The sequence below is a fragment of the Pinus tabuliformis genome, chromosome 9 (assembly GCF_031772625.1).
Source record: "Pinus tabuliformis cultivar Carrire ecotype Pingquan chromosome 9, CPIR1, whole genome shotgun sequence".
In the NCBI taxonomy this organism is placed as follows: Eukaryota; Viridiplantae; Streptophyta; class Pinopsida; order Pinales; family Pinaceae; genus Pinus; species Pinus tabuliformis.
In genome coordinates this window covers 1,126,934,533-1,126,955,242 of record NC_142307.1, presented here as the reverse complement: position 1 = coordinate 1,126,955,242, position 20,710 = coordinate 1,126,934,533, and the positions used below count along the sequence as shown (strand labels likewise).

The 20,710-nt window shown below is 35.8% G+C and overlaps 1 long non-coding RNA gene across 2 annotated transcripts in view; it reads right to left on the bottom strand.

The window, feature by feature from the left end:
- Positions 1 to 20,710, bottom strand: part of LOC149152615 (uncharacterized) — a 59,037-nt gene that overhangs the window by 2,878 nt on the left and 35,449 nt on the right. Inside the window, exon 3 of one of the 2 annotated variants that reach the window (XR_016262521.1) lies at positions 20,480 to 20,708. This is a non-coding gene — a long non-coding RNA (uncharacterized LOC149152615). Of the gene's footprint in view, positions 1 to 20,193; positions 20,709 to 20,710 lie in introns of those variants that run through there. The other variant, XR_016262520.1, reaches the window with a different exon arrangement.

The window sequence follows — 20,710 nt, the reverse complement described above, 5'->3', positions numbered from 1 at the left end:
AAGTGGTATGAAAGGAATGGGTGGTAGATGTGTCCTATTGCTACATTTCCATCTCCTATGATAACCTTTCTGGTAATGGGATATCTTGTGGCCACCATTTGTTGAGCTTTCTCTTCAAATACATTTCGGACCTTGTCTTCCATGTCTTTCTATTACTAATCTATTTTTTTAATGCTTCTAGTCAATAGCTAGAAATACATCGGTAGACTTGTGAAGGAAATTCTTTTGGTTAAACAACTGCGATTAGCAGGAATTTACATCCATGAATTACATGTGTATCCACCCACATGACACAACTCCTTCTAGAGGAAAAATGGCCCACAAAAAGCAAGCACATCACAAGTGAGAATCAAAAGTGTGTGAGGAGCATAAAAACCCCTTTCTTTAACTGTTGAAGCTACATCCTGATGATTGACACTAAATTACCAAATTCAATCGACTACATCCAAAATAGTAGATTATGAACAACCCACCAATGTATCTAGTCAAGTCAACCCATTCCATGAGTCTCAAAAGAAACTGATCAAACTCAGGTTGACTTGGTCGAACCCATCCTATAGTTAATTACTTATCAAGGAAACTTAGGCTTATCATGTGAGTCTCTCTTATCTTGTGAATCTCACCTTATATTATGAGTCTTGACTCTCACTGAGTCAATGCTAAGTTAACTTGCCAATGTGTCTATAAAATAACATTTGAGGGTTCACTGGCTCATTTTTATTCGTTTTTGCTTAAGACTGGAGAGTATTTTATCAGCCATAATTTACAACAGTAGCATCATAACTACACCACTGGTAGGGTTTGAAGTTGAATGTTGTACCGAGGAGCATGTTACAACAACAGTAGCATCATAACTACACCACTGGTAGGGTTTGAAGTTGAATGTTGTACCGAGGAGCATGTTACAACATCTTACTAGGGTTTTTGTCATTTGGTATTTGTTATGTTTCATAAATTGTTTTCTTTGCTAATATATTCAATGTATTTGCATTATATTAAATGTAACCTTTCATATATGTTATAAAAATACATTTATTTTTCTTGAAGATCTAGGGCCCTCATTAATCAAAAGTTATGCCTCTATCCTTATTCAATTGTTAAGACCTCTTAATTCAGGTTGAGAACTTCTCCACAAGATATATCTAATATGGATTTTGCTTCCTCTTGTTCCATCTTCCACTTCTTCTCAGCAAGAAGAGTCAAGAGACAAGTTGACTTTTCTGTTGTGTTTATCAATGTGATTGTTTGGTTGGGGTTTGTGCTTGAAAGTAGATGATCGTAGAAGACCTTTGATATGTTTGGTTACCTGCACAAAAAATGAAAAAGACACTATGTATTGCAATTCTTCAAATGTTGTAGAAGTAGGTTCATGAATTCTCATTCTTGTTATATTGTAAATGATGAATTTTTTAGTTTTTTGGTTTTAGGAATTCTGGGGTATTAGCTTTGTGCATGGTTCAGATTTTTTAATGTGAGAGTTTTGAGCTTTATTTTTTTCCTTATATTTGTGAATATGAATTTGTTGTAGTATCAACAGTGAAATCATTTGAATCTCAGAGGTTGGGTTGTTGGGTTGTTGGAGTCTCTATATTAAATGCAAATATGTTGAATCAGTGGTGTGATTTTGTTGGGTGATTGAGACTAATATTTGATCCTTAGCATGTGTCAGGATCTTTATCTACATGGTTCTTAGTCTCTCAATGTTTTCCTTTTTTATGAATTGATGTCTAGTACATCAGCAATTCAGCCCGAAGGAAAGAGAGAGAGGTAGTGCAAAGTATAGGTTGTTGGTACAAGGCTGACCCTCGGTATAGACTCACATAAGAGTGCAACATACTTACTCTATTATAGAGCTAGACTTTAACTTGGGTGGGGAGGATAACAACTATTCCACCCAACCACCCAAGCTAAACTCATTTGACAAAGTAATCTATGTCATGTTTATTACATGTTTGTGGGGAATTTATTTTTGTTTCTTACCCTTTTTCATATTTGTTAATACTTGAATTTCTATTGTTTTACCTTTGTTAATACTAGGTTAATAATAAGCTATTGATTTCATGGTCAATTATTTTTTGTGGGGATGTTGAATATTCTCTTAATCCTTCTCTTTTTCCACATTTGTCAATGCCAAGCTGTTTTTGTTTACAGGGTTATTTGTTTTTTTTTCTATATTTGCAGAAACTAATGGATACTTCATAGTTAGCTAAATAAATTCTAAAAATTCTCATTTTCCAGGAAAGATCGGTTCACCGCTATGAAAATACTTAACAATGATCTTAGAGTGTTCAGAAATATATCTAAAGAAGTCTACAGAGAGATAGCAGAACGGATTACAATGGATGACTTCAGGTGATGTTTATTTTAGTGTTTATATTTAACTTCACCCTTTAATATTTTTTCCTTTCTGTAAGGTTTAACCTAAACTTATGATTGTACGTATGGGGAATACAAACAACTTAAACATTATAGGCATACAGAGTCTAAACAAATTTCTTTGTTTTGAGAGATTAGTTCAATTTTATATACAACCCTTTAATCTGCAATAATTTGATGTTTCCTATAATTAAAGCTTCTAGGATTAGGGCCCTCGTTAATCAAAGGTTGTCTCTCTCCTCATTTAATTGTTAATACCTCTTGATTCAGGTTGAGAAATTCTCTATAAGATATATCTAATGTGATTTTTTTCAACAAGAAGGATGTTAGGTGTATATACATGTTAATTATTGCATTCTCCAAGCCCACTTGTATATTTTATAATTATTTCTTCACGTTTGGCAGGAAGATAACTTATAACAACCATATAATATGTTTCTATGTGTATGTGCTTTTCTTCAGTCTTGATTGGTAGCATACACTTTGGAAAATCCCTCAACCTAATCCCAATGTCAGAACATTGTTTGTTGATCACACCTGTGCACCTTCAATTGGACCTCTAATTCCATCTCTAGTAAATAATCATCTTATGGGGTCGATTGGAAAATTCGGGGCCTTTTGTGAGTCACCAATTTGACTAGTATCCTAAATATGCCCATCATGTTTTTCCTCCTTTTGAATGTTCATCAGTGATTTCTTGATCTAATTTTGTATCTAGCCTTGTTTGAATAAACTTTTAATCTGATTGGTCACAAAGATTTCAACCTCAAGTTGGCCATGTTGCTCATACTGCTCCAGGATGGTTGGAAAATCCTGGCACTCCTATACAACATGTTGCATGAGTTTCTAGTGCAGCTTGTCTCATGCCACGTTTAAATGCAGGTTAGATAATTGATGTTGTGTAGATCTAATAATCTAAGGTTCCTTGTTAAAAAAGGATCAATATAATCAGATGTTTAGAATTGAAGAATATATAGATGCAAGAACAACTCAACATCTTAATAATTGAATCTAAATACTATTTCCTTTAGGTTCATCTATATAGATTTTCTATATGCATACATATATAAAATTTCAAATGAAATACAATGTAAAATAATAATAAATCAACATCAATAAACATAAAAAAATCTATCATGGACTTGAAAACTGCAAGGATAGATTAAAAGCTTGACCTGTGACATGAGGTCATGAGCTTGAGCTATGGACTTGGTCAATGGACATGCGGTTCAATGAGATTAGTTGAATGTCATTTTTTTAGGTTCAATGAATTTTACCGTCAAGGTTGAAGTTCACATAACCTTGTGATATAGACAGGGAAGATAAATGGAGTGGATAATCTACGCATTTTGAGTTGACTAAGGGAGAGGTCGAGATATTGAAACCATGTGCATTTTTAAATAAGGATAGAGAGGATTGAAGTAATAATCTGCTAGATTTAAATTGGTTATGAACTTGGGTGAGGTGGAGATAGACTATATGTGCTCCTAGGTAAGTAGATATGCCTTTAGTCCAAACAGGGTCAAACTATGAAGAGAATGGCACACATTGAGTTAAAGTGAAGTGAAGTAAAGATAGAGAGTGCATGTGCTTAGTTTTCTCAAAGAAAGAGCATCGTTAAATCCTCCATGCATGCATGTGACCCAGTTAACTCCCATAGCATGCCAGCTCACTCCTATATGCATGTATGTGTTTGCAGTGGACTCCAGTTGACTCATGTGTGTGCTTTGATGACTCAAGAATTCTTCCAGTTGACTCTCATGCATGTGAATTGATGACTCAAAAATTCTCCCAGTTGACTCATGTGCATGACTACTGACTCATTTATGCATCTATATTTTTCCACTTGTCTCAATAAAAAGTTGCCACGTTTTATCACATGATATTTCCACATCACCCTATTATAAATGGACCTTCTATAAATAGACATGCCAAAAATACCAACCACTTGAAAATATAAAAAGATAGAAAATATCTGAGAAAGCTAGGGGAACCCTGGTAAATATAGCATCCCTAAAAGTAGGCACTTCTAATATATAAATTCCTCACACATACATCAAACCATAATCATTGGACTCAATTTTTAGTGAGCAGTTAGAATATGTGATCAGATCCGACATGCAACCCCTGCTAAAAATAACATTGTATTGTGTGTCACATGAAAGTAGTTCATTGGAATTGTGAGCTCACAAAGATCTCAAATATACCATCATCACCGACATGCAAGCCTCCAAACCCTATCTCCGAAAATGTGGGATCACTAACAATAGTAACACTCTCCAATCTGATAGAAACCCTTTGTTACATCTGTTTCTAAATCAAAGATCACATCACTGAACCAATCTTGTATGTGAACTCTATGCTACCACCCCTAGCACGAGCAAAGTTGTCTGGAAATGCCTCTGAATGTAAATCTAATGAAATGTGTTGGCCCTTAACCCTCCATATTTGTAAGGGGGGAAACTTGGGGTTAACAAAGACTCCAGAAGCTCAACACTTCCTTTTCATAGATATTTAAAACAAATTTTACATATTTTATTAAGGATTGTGTTAGGAATCAGAGCTCAAAGGTGTCAGTGCACTGGAATAGATTCAAGTGCTGATTTTATGAGTACCAACTAACCTTCTATAGATATGTAGAAATTACACCAGAAATTGGTCTGCTTTACCATCTTTGACGATAACCATTTCCAATCAGTGACACCTAAACATTAGACAATTAAATAGCAATTCTCCTGCTCATTGAAGCAAGTGTTAACAGTGGATGGTTATTACAAGTCTACTCCCAACAAAGATTATATGGAGTTAACATAGAAAACTTTAACGAGTGCCATATGAAAATGAAAGATTTGAAAAATCATTTGGACTAAGTATGATAATTTCAGAAGAAGGTGTCATTGAAATATTTGAAAAGTCATCTGGAATGAGTATGATAGTCTTAGAAGTTGGAGATAGAAAGATTTGAAAAATCATTCTTAGCATGGTTGTCGTAGAAGTTAAAGGCCCTTATGGAGGAAGAAAATTGTGACTTTAAAACATGTCCCAAGGTTGGGGTTTGGTCTGCATAGGATAGGCTTCTTTCAATTGAGGTGTCAAGTGGCAACTTTCATGCCAAATTGGCTGGGAATTGCATCAAACCTTGTCCCTTTTCTATGAGACATGTCACTTTGGTGGGGAAAACCATAGTTATAGTTGAACCTGGGTGGATACTTTAATACTTGGTCAATATCAGTAGTGAACCTTGTTGGCAACTTAATTTTCTTGTAAAAATCTTTTTTATGTTTTGCTTTTCCATATTAATGTTTCTTTAATCTTCAACTAGGCTTCTATGGTCTACCTACAATGCTTGGGAACTTTGTTCTTGATGATTTATATGGGCTTGAGCTATGCAACTTTTTTTAGGGATGCTACTAGCTTTCTTGGATTGTAAATTTACACTCATTTTTAGGTAATATTAGTTTAGCATTGCATGAGTGCGTTTGTGTTTTAGGATAGACTTACGAATTCTCCTTACAATTGTAGCAAAAACACTCTAATGATTTCGAAATATAGTAGAAAAATTCTCATTTTTTTACAAATAACCTTATATTCTTCTCTTTGAGGGTTTAGGTTGATTTTCTATTTGAAGACCACACTATACTAGAGTATTCATGACTCTTGCTACGATGTGTAGAGAGTACATATATGGTCGCTCAAGGTGGACCACCCATAATACACAATTGTTGCTACCCAAAGCTAGTCATCTCTAAATACAACATTATATAACGCTGGAGGGTTGTTAAAGTGGAGAAACTATTGAAGCCAAAAAACTTAAATTATAATTTATATTGTAACATTAGTCACATGTCACTTAATAAATATTGCATGGCTCACTGTAATTTTAGTGTTTTTTTCCTAATTCTCTCAGGTGCTTTGCTGCAACGACCTAGAACTCCCCCAGCATGCAATGGTGGATTTCTTTTTCAGTTAACTAATTCCAAACATGTGATAGAACGACCTGGGTCTGGTCAGGTTGATGAGGCATGTAACATCATTTCTATTAGATTTTGTGCTCCTGAACTTTGATGGAGGTTTCCTAGTGTTCAAAATTCTTCAAGTGCTTTGGAAATTTTGGTCCCATTTTCAAAATTTTGATTGTATTTTGGTCCCATTCTTTGCAGACCTGGCATTTAGGACCAACTCATCCTAAAGAGAAGTACTCGGAAAATGATCTTCCTAAAATAGTTGTGAGAAGCCTCAACCAAGGTTCAAATGTTGTTAGCATGGATTTTCATCCTCAGCAGCAGACAATCTTATTAGGTAATCTGCCATTTCAATTTCATTAGGCTCCTAAACACAATTTTTCATCTAAAGTCTTATTTTAAATGCACTCTAATCATGAAATGACTTAAACCTAGTCAATTGGATGAACATTTTTCAGTTGGAACCGATGTTGGTGATATTGCAATTTGGGAAGTGGGATCAAGTGAAAAGTTAACTCAGAAGTCATTCAAAGATTGGGATGCCTCAAATCGCACATTGTCTGTGCAGGTGTAAATATCACATTTTGTTTTAGTTCTAAGTGATTTTGGTGAAGAAATATTTTTTATACTTAATTTTTCACAGCAGTAGTTCTTTCCTATAAGTTGATTCTTAGCGGCATAGAGTTTTGGATGACTCACACTTATTTCTTATTATATGTGTGTAGGCAGCTCTTTCAAAAGAATCAATTATGTCGGTGAAGCAATGTATTTGGAGCCTAGATGGAGAATTTATTGGTATGTACATTTGTTCTTGGTTTAAATTTAGGCATTATATCTGTATGTGATAAAGTTATTTTTACCATACCAATGACTATATGGTAGGCATTGTTCATTGATATAAGCTGGCATGCAAGAGTCGCATTTTCTAAGCATCTAGCTCACATGTATAGTTATAATGTGACTGGAGAGTTAAGGAAACACCTTGAGGTTTGTATTCTAGCTCAAAAATAGGTTACGTTTTTTGTGTTTGCTTTTTTTGAAACATGGTTATAAGTGACAATAGTAATACAACATTGCAGATTAATGCACATATTGGTGGTGTGAATGACATTGCCTTTGTGCACCTTCAAAGAAAGTTGTGTCTTATCACTTGTGGGGATGATAAGATGATTAAGGTAAATTTAGTACCTTCTCCTTGAATTCATAAATGTGTGGATTCCCAATTATGATCAGTCAGTCCTACAAAAACTTGCCAATTTGAACTCATTTTACTATCATGGATGTTTACCATTATGATCATTTGCTATCTGAACTCTTCCATTGTGCAGGTATGGGATGCAGAAACAGGCTGCAAACAATACACATTTGAAGGTCATGAAGCACCTGTCTATTCTGTCTTTCCTCACCATAAAGTGAATGTCCAGGTACTTGATTTCTAGAAGTCTTTCTGCTACTTTTACAGGAATTTATCATTTATGTAGTATGAGGATTACTAGTGAATATCTTTTCTATAGAATTCTTATTACTGGAGAAATTTTCTTCCATGTTTGATAATCATATCTGGCATTTTTTTACTATTAATTCAAATGCCTCATAATATATTTGAAACAACACTATGTCCACAATTTTTTTTTGTTGGTTTCTCATAGGTCATATCCTATAACTACAAGCCATTTTTTTCTTAACTTCTTATGAGAATGTTACACACCCTTCTTGGGTGACTGCCTATGCACCTTTTGACAAGATGGGAATAATAGCCTATTATAGTTGGGAAATTGTTGATAGGCATCCCAACAAAACTGCAACAAAATTCTAAGTGACAAACCTATTTAAATGGTGTATAGCAAAAAAGCTTCTATTTTTTTGAGTTCTTAAAGGGGTTTCTTTCTATTCATTTTATGAAAATGATGTTAATTTCTATGTATAATGAATAAACCATATTTTACAAATTGAAAGTATTGGTATTCATGCTTATTGCTTCTGAAATAGAAAGCTTATTATTAGGAATTGAGTTATTGAGTTGAAAGAATCAACATTTGTAAATTTTTGGCTGAACTATTTGTATTACATTATGTCCTCTTATTTTTAACATTTTATTAAGTATGATTGGCAATATTTTGGTAACAGAATAGCAAGGTGTTCCACTCTGTAGTCCCTTTTAACTTAGCAATTTTTTCTTGTTCTTGTAGGATGTATCAAATGAAGTACAGTGTAGCGCTGAAAGGTCAACCTGATCTGATTATTGGAAATTACAGCGATGGAAATTTAGTTGCATTTTTTATGGCACATGGACAAGGAATCACTTGGGTTTTTTTTTCCACTCGCCATTGTGTTTTTATATCAACAACTAGAAAAGGAATATTTTTTTAAATTTTGAATCTAAATATGTTGTCTATCATCTCAGTGCAACATAGCTCATGCCTTGGAGAATACCAAATACACATATTCAGACATATTGGAGGAATTCTCTTGCTCTTTCAATGTAGATCTAATTGCGATGAATAATGCAGATTTCATTATCACTAGCACATATCAAGAGATGGCAGGAAGGTCCAATGTTTTCCTCATTTAGAGAACATTTTTTAACTCTTATTTATCTATTTGTTCTATCTCAGTTTTGGACTATGAAAATGTGAGAACTAAAAACCTGAGTAGGTATTTCTTTTTCTTATTTTGAATAAATCCACCCTTTTAGTACTCGCATATAAATATATGACCTTGTTGCTGCAGTGAGGATACTATTGGGTAGCAGGAAAGAAGGATTGCTTTCACCTTTCCTGGTCTCTACCATGTGGTTAATGGACTTGATGTTTTTGATCTGAAATTCAAAATAGTTTCACCTAGAGCAGACATGCAGATTTTTTTCCCTTACACAGAAAAGCAGCACCGCCTTTCTACTTTACATAATTCAATTGAGGAACTCTTGTTTACTCTTTGAGAAGACAAATGAACATATGTAAGTTATATTCTCCATGACAATTCGTTTTCATTCTATTTTTGACACTGTCCATTTAGTAATGTAAGTGTGTATTAGACTTCACTTAATGTTCAGACATGGTAGTCTTCGTGGGTTATTTGTCTTGGGGAATATGAAAATGATTGTTTTCTAACCAAATGATAATAATTCATTTATCAATTTCATTTGACCAAAATTTATTTCTTACTGATTTATTCAACAATTTTGCGTGTTATGAAATAATTGCTTTGGCTATGTTTTTAGGTGTGCCTTGAATGGCCCTAAAAAAGCCATTATCTTTTCTACGGAAAGAATCCACCGAGTGAAAAATGGTTTCCGAGTGAAAAATGATGGGATTGGTTGAATGATTTAAAAATAACAAACATCTGAGGGTGCTAGTTAATCTTATTGTGGTTGCTAGTGATATTAACCCATCAAAGTCCAAAGACGGAGAAGAAGTTGCCAAAATTGAAAATATGCATAGACTTATCAAAGAGTATAACCTGAGTGGTCAATTCGAATGGATGTGTTGCAAATGAATAGAATAAATAATGGTGAGTTGTACCACTACATTCTTGACACAAGAGGTTCCTTTATAAAGGTTAGAATTTTCCCTTGTCAAATGCTAATTTTTTTTTTTTTAAACACAGTCGATTACTTTTTATATATTGCAACAAAAAAAGGGAAAGGAAGTTAGTTCCTTGTACATTCAAAGGAGCGTCGGTTCAAAAGTAGTGCACAAAATGGGAGCGCAATCCCCACAACTACTTTTATAGCCCTGTTTCTATAAACTTCAAAAACTATAGTGTTGGTGTCATGGTTTTGAGCTATTCCCTTGTCAAATGCTAATTATATTTTTTTATTTTTTTTTAACACAGTCGGTTACTTTTTATATATTGCAAAAAAAAAGAAAGGAAAGGAAGTTAGTTCCTTGTACATTCAGAGGAGCGTTCCTTGTACATTCAGAGGAGCGTTGGTTCAAAAGTAGTGCACAAAATGGGAGCGCAGTCCCCACAACTACTTTTACAGCCCTGTTTCTATAAACTTCAAAAACTATAGTGTTGGTGTCATGGTTCTGAGCTATGGGATAACTTTTCAGATTTTGACATGATCTCCATAAGCCTCGCGTGGTAACCAAACCCGCACTTAACTTTGGATAAAGCGGACTTAACCATAAACCTTTATCCTCATATAGTGGGAATATACACAAACACACGGGAAATAACATTTTCCGCTTTTCCATAGCCTTGGCGCGATTTTCAATGCTTACCTTTATTAGGCTCAATCTCCACCGTAGATTTTCCTCCGTCAAATCTGACGGACACCTCCGATCGTTGATCAATCAACTTGCACGTCACTCCACCACTGTCGATCCACTTGTGATAGATCCAACGGCTATCAGGGATTTCGGGTGGGCAAATCGCGCGGAGAATACCCGCCCGATAAAGCGGTATTCTCACTCCACCCTCTTGCTACGTGTCCATCGGTGAGTGGAATCGGGTGGTTCCCTCCTGAAACCGCTTACCGCTTATTCTCATCCCGAAATACCATTCCTGCTTATATTCCCGCCTTTTCTCTTTGACTAACTCTCGAGCATGTTAGCACCCGATGACCGTAGATCTGCCACCATCGACGGCTGTGATGGCTTCTCCGAGTTCCTCTTCCACTACTACTGAAGTCAATCCTTGTCCGTTGATCTCTGAGATCCAATGGTTCTTGTGCGATGATTCTTCATCTGTCTCTTTACTCTTACTTCGCGGCATTTCTTCAATGTTTTGTGGTTTATGTTCCTAATTTATTGGTCTCTATTGAGGAGATACCTGACGTTGTTGATTTCCATACTGTCTCAGGTCGCCTGGGAGCCTGCGCAGGTGTACGTGGAGACTTAATTGTTATTTGCAATACCATTACGGTCTAGGCGTTCGTGATTGACATGACTAACGTCATCTTCGTCCAGGAGAGGAGGACAATTGAAATCTTGATTCATCATATAGTGTAGCTTTTTTGGGATTGTGAGAATCGTGTGCTCTGAGCAAGGCTGATTACAGTTGAGAACCTCTGCTGACATATATTCTCTGTTTTCCTCATGCAATCTCCTTCTTGAATTGATGTTTTGATTCTTCTTTTTTATTTTCCCCCCCCTGTAATATTTCTTGTGATATTCTTCGGATCTATATCTTCTTTCTCGATCCTCATACTGGGTGAGGGGGTCATGGTATACTTTCTTCATAAACTTCATTATTCTCTTTGACAATCCCAACTGGTCTATCAATTGCTTTGTTGGCATGGCTATCAACGTCCTTATTTTGGTTTCTCAAGACATGCTTTATGGTTATTTTTCCCAGACTTTCAAAACTTGTTCTGATCCTTTGATAGATTTTGTTGATGGCTATGCTTTTGAAGTCCCTTTTGGCATCCAATGCGGCTATTATGATAGCCAAGTCCCCTATTATTATAGGGTCCTTGATTGCATTTTTGTTTAAAAGCCTTGTGCCTAGGAGAAGGTTGTATGCTTCAGCCCTGTTGTTTGTCATTTCTCCAAGGCTCCATTCATAGGTTATTATTTTTTTTCCATTTGGATCTAGTATAACTCCGCCTGCCCCTGCTTTACCTGGGTTATTTTTTGCAGCTCCATCAAAAAAAAGAATGTGTCTCTTCTGTTCTTTTATCCATTCTGCAAATTCTTTATCCTCCAATCTTAATTTCCATTTCTTGTTTGTGTGAAATTCTTTATTTTTTGCTATAGCTTCTGCTTTTGCTTTGTTTTCTAACATTGCTTTGCTATACCAGTGTTTCTCTTCTTATTGTAAATTGTTCTGGTCCATTTTTGAGATTCCATTTGTACTTATTATCTCTACAACTTGGCTCCAAGTTTTTGCTAGGATCTTGCCTAGATTTGGCTTTTGTTCTTTGAAAATGCATTTGTTTCAGGCTAACCAAATTTGCCAACACAGGATTGAAGGGAGACATTTCCATATCCTATTTATTGTTGCCTTTTTTTCTTTGTATATGGGTAGCTTTTATCCCAGTTTTTATGAAGAGTTGTCAACTGAATTGTTGGATTTATGTTTATTTCCAAAGGACTTGTTGCCTGTTTCCAGCACTCTCTCGCCACCATATAGTTTATGAAGAGGTGTTGGATTGTTTCTTCCTCCTTTTGACACATGACACATTTTGAGGGCCCTTGTATTCCTTTTTTTTTAATTTTCAGAGGTAAGAATTTTACCTTTGAGAAGGGTCCAGGTGAAGACTTTAATTTTGGGCAAACTCTCTGATTTCCAAGCTACCTTCCAAAGACTCCAATCATTTTGATTGTGAAGTTTTTGGAGGAGGTTGTACCCCGATTTCACTGTGTAATCCCCTCCATTTGGGTCCCAAACAAAGTCATCCTGCTCTTCTTTGTTGATGGGCGCGGCCCCTGCCAGATGGACTTTTAAAATTTCCCACTTACTTTTTAGTCTTGGTGGTGTAGCCAGCTTTTTCCATCTTACCCAGTTATATAGATCCCAATCCGAAATAGAATAAAGAGTGTTAAAACTTTGCTCTTCCATCCATCTTTGAAGTCCTCTTAAATTTTGTTGTTGATTTAAGGGGTTTTTCCCCATTATTCTATCCTCCCAGATAGAAATTGTTTTGCCATTCCCTGGATTTTTGGATATTTGATCTCTAATAAGAGGAATTATCCTTTTAACCAATTTCCAGATTTGGGTGCATGGCATGTCTGGAATAGTATCAGTGAGCAGCTTTGTTCTATGACAATTTAAGTATTTCATTGTTAGAACTTTTTCCCACCAGGGACCATTCCCATTTATCACTCTCCAGATAATTTTTGTCCCTATAGCAATGTTCATTAGTCCTGCCAGGCGTATTGCTATACCTCCTTTTCCATAGGGAAAAGTAACTTGCTCCCATCTAACAAGGCTAAATTTTTTATTATCTTGTTTTCCTCCTTGCCAGAGAAAGCTTCTAATTATCAGTTCCATTTGCTTGTGGGCACTTGCCGGAGCCATAATGATTGCATACTGATCTATAGGCAAGGCCGAGAGAAGTGCTTTAATCAGTGTCACTCTTCCTGCCAAGTTGAGCCACATCGCTCCCCAGTTCTGAATTTTTTCCCTCATTCTCTCCACTTGCTTGTTCCAGAATTCTGATTTTACCACTTCCTTTGCTAAGGGTAGCCCAAGATAAGTGAAGTGGCTCCAATTTATTTATAAAGGTATTTCCAGAATTTGTGAGATACGCTGCATTGTTTTTGTTGGGGTATTCCAGCAATAAATTTTGCATTTGGAGTTGTTAAAAATTCCTCCTGAAGCTAGGAGAAATTCATTCAAGACTTTTTTGAATCGTCTTGCTATAATGCAAGATGCCCTGCCTATGAGAAGGCTATCATCTGGAAAGAGAGAGTGGTTTATATCTTTGACTCCGCTCGATATTTGGATCCCTGTTATTTTTTTCTCCTTTCTCTGATTTTTCAGCGTAGCGCTCAGTGATTCAGCCATGATGATGTACAAGAATGGAGAAAGCGGACAACCTTGCCTCAACCCTCGTGTGCTTTGGAAAAATTTATTGGGCCGACCATTGATTAATGGAGCTATCCATGGATTTGATATACATGCCTGGATAATCTCTATGAAATTTATTGAAAAGCCAAACTTTTTGAGAGTTGCTGCAAGAAAGTTATGGTTAACTTTATTAAAAGCATTAGCCATATCTAACTTAACAATCATTCCTCTCTCTTTTCTTTGGATACTGCTGTGAATAGCCTCCTGAACAATTATCACATTGTCTGTGATTTGCCTCTTGGGGACAAATCCTCCTTGGTTTTCTGAAATTATTTCCGGAAGTAATTTTTTCATTCTGTTTGCTAGAATTTTAGTGAGTATCTTATAAGACGAGTTGCAAAGGGAGATTGGCCTATATCTGTTAAAAGTTGTAGGATTGGATTCTTTGGGAATGAGGGCTAGGAAGGAGGATTTTGTATTTCCTCCAATCTTTTTTTTTTAAAGAATTTTTTAGCATTCTCATTATATCTTTTTTGATAATTTCCCAATGTTGTCTGTAAAAGGCCATTGTGAACCCATCTGGACCTGGTGACTTATCAGGGTGGAGATTCCACACAGCTTCTCTGACTTCTTCCTCAGTGATTTCTTTGTCTAATTCCCTGTTTTGCTGGTCGCTTTTTTTTTATATGCTGCAAAATTTCTTCATTAGCTGCTTGTTGGTCACTTGTTGAGAGGAGTTCTTTAAAGTGTTTATGGGTTGCATTTTTTATTGCTTCAACTCCTTTTATTTCTTGACCATTTACTTGAATTTGTTCAATCTGATTTTTTGACCTCCTTATTTTCATTGTATTATGAAAGAAGACTGTATTTTTGTCTCCGGATTTTAACCAGAGGCATCTTGATTTCAGTCTGTTTTCCTCTTCTTCTTGCCTATTTTGCTTATATATTTCCAAATATATTTCATTTTCTTGTATATGATCTTGCTTACTTTCTTCTTTGTTCTCTTTTTCCTTGCAAATATTATCCCTTTTTTTTTGCAATTCGATTTTCCTAGCTTTGTCCCGAAGATCATTTTCTCTTGCCCAATTTTTTAAGTGCATCCTTAGGTTCTTTAGCTTAGTTTCCCAAACATACTGGGGAGATCCTGTGACACTTTTTTTCCAGTTGTCCTTTATTTGTTTGCCAAAATCTTCCTTGTTATCCCAAATTGAATTATATCTGAAGGGAAGGGGTCCTTGATTTTCCAGCTTTCCCAAGGTTAGCACCACCGGCTTGTGATTTGAAGCTGAGTTGTGAACAATTTTACTTTTCACAAGAGTATAAGTAGCTGCTATGCTTTCATGAATAAGAATTATGTCCAACCTTTCTTTTATGTTGTTTTTTCCTATTCTTTTGTTGTTCCAAGTGTATTTTCCATTGCTTGGCGAAATGTCTATTAATTTATGTTCTTCTATTATTCCTTCAGAAGCTTCTCTTGACGGATTGTTGTGGAAGATTCCGCCAAATTTTTCTTCTGTATTCCTTATCAGATTTAAGTCTCCTCCCAAGATTAAGTTCCCACTTTGTCTCTCTGCTATTTCTTCTTTAACTGATTTCCAGCATTGTTCTTTCTCTCTAGAGTGATTTGGGGAGTACACATTTATAATGCTATATTGTTCTTTTGTATTGAGATTTCTCAACTCTATTCGAATCCAGTGTCTGTTGACTATTTTGGGTCATTAATTCCCATTTTCTTTTATCCCAAATGGTGTTGATTCCTCCTGATGCTCTTGTGGCTTCTAACGCTACTCCTTCATAATTTTTTAGCTTTTGAATCATTTTTTGATTTTCATGCTTGTTTAGTTTGGTCTCTTGGATCATATATATGTCTGGTTGTTCCTTGGCTAAAATTTCTCCAGCTACATTGACTTTAAAGGAGGTGTCAAGGCCGCGACAATTCCAAGAGACCACTATCATTATTTAATGTTGTGTTGGTGTGGTCCTCCCTTTCCTCTTTGTTGAGTTTTTTCATGACTTCCTATTTGTTTCCCAAGGAATGAATCCATTGGTTGTTGCGTTCCAAGGGCCATTTCTTTAGCTGTTGCCTCATCTCTAATTTCTTTATTGGATTTCCTTCCCAATTTTTTTTGTTATTACCAGACTTGGGGGATTTCTTTGGCTTTGTTTCTAGTTAGAATGTGGTCCACTGAGGGAGGAGGTGGAGAGGATATAGGGTTGGGGGAGGATATGAGAGCTAAAGAGATGGGGTTTGAAGGTGGGGATCTGGGAGAGGGTGGATCAAAGGAGTCTTCTAATGGCTCAAAAGGATTCGGAGTTGTGTGATCAGGAGGAGTAACCTTCACTGGAGGCTGAGAGGTTGTTTCGTTTGCTTCTTGGGACTGATAGATATTTGATGTGGTCTGCTTATTGGTAGGTTTTTTCCTTTTCACTTGTTCCCATGTAGGTTCTTGCTCTTCTACATTTTCATGCTCTATTTTTTTAAGACACCTATTTGCAAAATGACCATACTCGTGACATACCTTGCATTTAAATGGTATTTGCTCGTAGTCCAGTTGTTGAATGTGTGTCCACTAGTCGACCTTGATCTTTATTGCCTCTGGGAGGCCTTTTCCGAGATCTACTTCCACACATATTCTTGTGCACGCGTGCATGTTGTCTTTTAGCTCACATCTGTAAATATATTTGCCCACTGCGTTTCCTATAGCCTTTACAGATTCGTCTCTCCAACAGTGACGAGGAAGATGCGGGAGCTTGAACAACACAGGCACTGCATTTGGGACATCCATCTCCATATCAAAGTTTGGCGTCCATTTGTTCAGGTATAAACCTCTGGAGTCCATGAAGTAAGGTCCGTTTCTAAATATCAGATCTTTGTCCTCCTTTGTTTCAAAGAGAAAAGTGTAGTATCCCCTTCCATAGAATCGTATCGCTATCTTCCCCTATGTGGTTGCATTCCAGTTTCTTTCCACCCATTTTTGCACTGATTTGGGTGAGGGCCATAGCCTTGTGAACTGTCCAACAAGTCCGCGTTCTGCCAGAGAGATGGCTGCTCTTCTTGGAAGTGCTGGAGGGAGAGAAATCTCTGGGATACTTTCAAGTTTCTTTACAAATTTATTAACTGATGGCCTGTTCCTTGGAGTTCCATTCTCTGCGATCAGAGATGCAAAGGCTTCTGCATTTTCTTCATTCCCTAGCTGCGTGGAAGAGTGAGGATCTCCCTCCTCAGAGGGCTGCATGGTCTGGTTGGCCTCAGCAGCAGGAGGTTGCCGAGAGAAGGATCTACAAGGGCAGCGGCGGCTAGGTCAGCACAAGCTCGGGCTGGGCTGTTGTGCGCGCGATCCCTTGTCAAATGCTAGTTATGTCTCATGAAGGATCAATAATTTCAGCTAGACTAGCGAGGTGCTCTTTACATCTCAATATGGATGAAAGATGTAACTAGGAGAGGGTTTTATAACTGAATTTAAAGAGGCCACGTACATGTTATGCCCAATATATCTTAAATATGTCACTAAGTAAAGCTTATAAATTAAAAAAGAAAAAAATTGTTGAAGCCAATACTCCCACAAAAAATAAAGAAATAAATAATAGTAATGAAATTATATATATATATAGCTCGAGATGTATTAAGTATTAAAATATTTGTATTTTGGTTTTTTGTCTCTCTCCAAGTTAATCAATCGAAGGTTAAGATGTCTTTATGTTGTTCAATCATTCATAGAAATGGATTGAATTGAGTCTATCACTGACATCAACATTTGTTGTCTTGGTTATGTTTTTTCCTATAAGAAGCCTCTTCCTATCACTCATTTTCTTCACAACAAGAGCTACCAAAACCACGACAACCATTTAATTATGTTTTGGACCTTTGGGAGTAGGCTTTAACACATTTTCAGTAAGAGGATAATTATGGGAAGTAAGAACATGGTTGTGGGCATTGATTTCTTTGGTAAGTTACTTCTCAAAATGGTTTTATTCATGTCCCTTAGGAAAAGTTCATGGATTTTCAAGGTGTTGTTTTTTTTATGTCTTTAGTGTTAGTTTATCCATGTGGTTTGGATAGTGTTCAACCACAGTGCTCTTCCTTTAGGAGGGTTGTAGTTAGAATATTGTACAATAGTGTTAAGTATAATAAACAATGTCATTCTTAAGTGGTATGTACAGAAGAGATGAGGGTACACTAGCATATGTGGAGGAGAAAGATATGGTTCTCTAGAGTACACTAGTGCCTTGTTTTCCATATACTGTCACGGTGCACAAATACAAACTCACTCTTCTTTTTTTTACCTGGATAAGCAAATGATGAAAATTTTGTATTTTGCAGTCACAAGGATAACTATGTATTGAAGCTAAGATCTTGATCCCTTAAATGCATCCTTTCCTCACCCAACACGACCATCTTCCATTGGTAACAAAGTTAAATTTTTTATTGTCATTTATCTTCAAGACTATTTCATAATAAAGAAAGCATGCATCCATTGTTGCATTTACTTTGAGCGCACAAATACCACAACTAGGTAACTTCCCTTTCCTTGGTTAATATATTGCATCATTGTGTTTGATATTTAAAAATTATTCTTTTGTGCACAATAAACCTCTATCAAATAGCAACGAAGGATTGTCTGACTGTTTGAGAGATATAAAATATGAATCGATTAAAAATTCACATGGCTATTTCGATTCTCATCTTTGTATTTCACTTCTTTAGAGAAAATTATATATACAAATACAAACTCAACTCAAATCAAATTAAAATAGAGAAGCCTAGTTATAAAGATGTTTCTCGCCACTACCTTGCAATGTTATTTTTCTGAATTATACTTGAATTTGACCTAGATTTATATATTGTTTTTAGCACCAAAGTGACATCACGGTAAACATACGAATATCCAATTAAATATAAGATAAATATGATTCAAAGAATCTAACCTTTAGCCTAAGCACATGGAAAAGTAATTTATGAGGTGTGAAGTTTTATTAGAGGTACTGTTTATTTATTTGTTTTGGTTAGAAAAGGGTTTGCTCTTGGTTTTATGTGACTTTCAATTTATCATTTTTAACATGTTGAGAAATGGGAAAGAATAATGTGTGAAATTTATCTTGCAAACATTGATGATAAATGAAAGTATATAGAGTTTAACCAAGCTACATTCTTACTACAAGAAAAAAGGACATTAGTGAGGGGCGAAAAAGTCACCATAAGCTCATTGGTGACGGTCAAAAAAGCCTTCGTCACCAAAGGTGGCGTCGCCAAAAGTATAGGTGTTGTAGTGACATTTGAAGTCTGTCACCAATAATGATTTATAATGACGGATAGTGACCGTCATCATTCATATGAACAATGATGACGGACCATAGCCTCCGTCACCAAAAACTGAACAACACAAAAGGTAACGTTGCCAAAAGTATAGGTGTTGTAGTGACATTTAAAGTCCGTCACCAATAATGATTTATAATGACGGATAGTGACCGTCACTATTTCATATGATCAATGGTGACAGAACATAGTCTCTGTCACCAAAAACTGAACGTTACCAAAGGTGGCGTCGCCAAAAGTATAGATGTTATGGTGACATTCAAAGTCCGTCACGAATATTAATTATAATGACAAAAAGTGACCGTCGCCATTTCATAAGAATAACAATGACTTATTGTGATGGATATTTCATGGCCATCACTATTGTTGTATATATATGGTGATGTTCGATGACCCTCACCAAAAGCCGCATTGCTGGAAGTATAGGTGTTGTGGTGACATTCAAGGTCCGTCACGAATAATGACTATAATGACAGACAGTGATCGTCACCATTTCATATCAACGACGATTTATGGTTACGGACCTTTGAGGGTCGTCACTATTGATGCATATATATGGTGGCATTCGTTGACCGTCACCATTTCATATTTTGGTGAGGATTGAAAAATGTCACCAAATCTCATTGGTGATGGTCAAAGAGCCTTCGAAAATTGATCGTCGCCATTCCATATGAATGTCAGGGCATGATGGAATCAAACCACCAACCTCCTGCTTGTAAAGCAGGTGCTCTTCCATTGAGCTAGCATCCTTTAAAGAATTAGACTTTTAAAAATTAGACCTTGAAACTTCATAAATTGTAAATTCTACAGCTTTCAATAAATTAAAGTCTCGACAATATTTTACTAAACAAGCAAAGCAACATCAAAGCTGCAGGTCCCTACCTAATGGTTATGGAAGTTATGAAAAGTGGGTGGATGGAAAAATAATTATGTATAAGAGAATCAATATGTTCAATTGAATACTCAATTAGAAGTGAAACTATGAAGACATTTATAATCTATAAATGACCTATAACTAGCAAATGCACCAAATATTGCAAAAGAAATGTCATAAGTGGATAGCATGTGGAAGAAGAACATTGATGAAGACAAATGCAATATGTTATAGGTTGAGTGAGAAAAATCTCAATGTTGTTGTTCGGTATTTATATATCTGAATGATATCTAAACTTCTGTGAAAATGTAACATGGATCTCCGGAAACCATGAACGACATATGATAAAAAACAAATTATATATATATATATATATATATATATCCCCTTTACATAAACCAACATGTAATTTAGAATTTCACAAGTCCGCACTCAAAACATGACAACAACCAACAAATAAAAGAAATTGACTTGGACAGAAAGCAATAGCTTCACCTTCATTCTTGAGCTGCTTCTGTTTATTTGAATTTGACTCGTGACATTCTTTATCTGAAAAGGAATCAAAATCATCACTAGTATTAAATTCATCCAACACGGACTTTGAATATCCCACTCACATCTGCATTTTTGTTGCCATGCCTGAAAACCATGGAGTTTCTTGTCGATAGTAGAATAAAATGTGTGTTTGTTGCTCAAGAACACATTCCTTATTAACCATTGTTACCT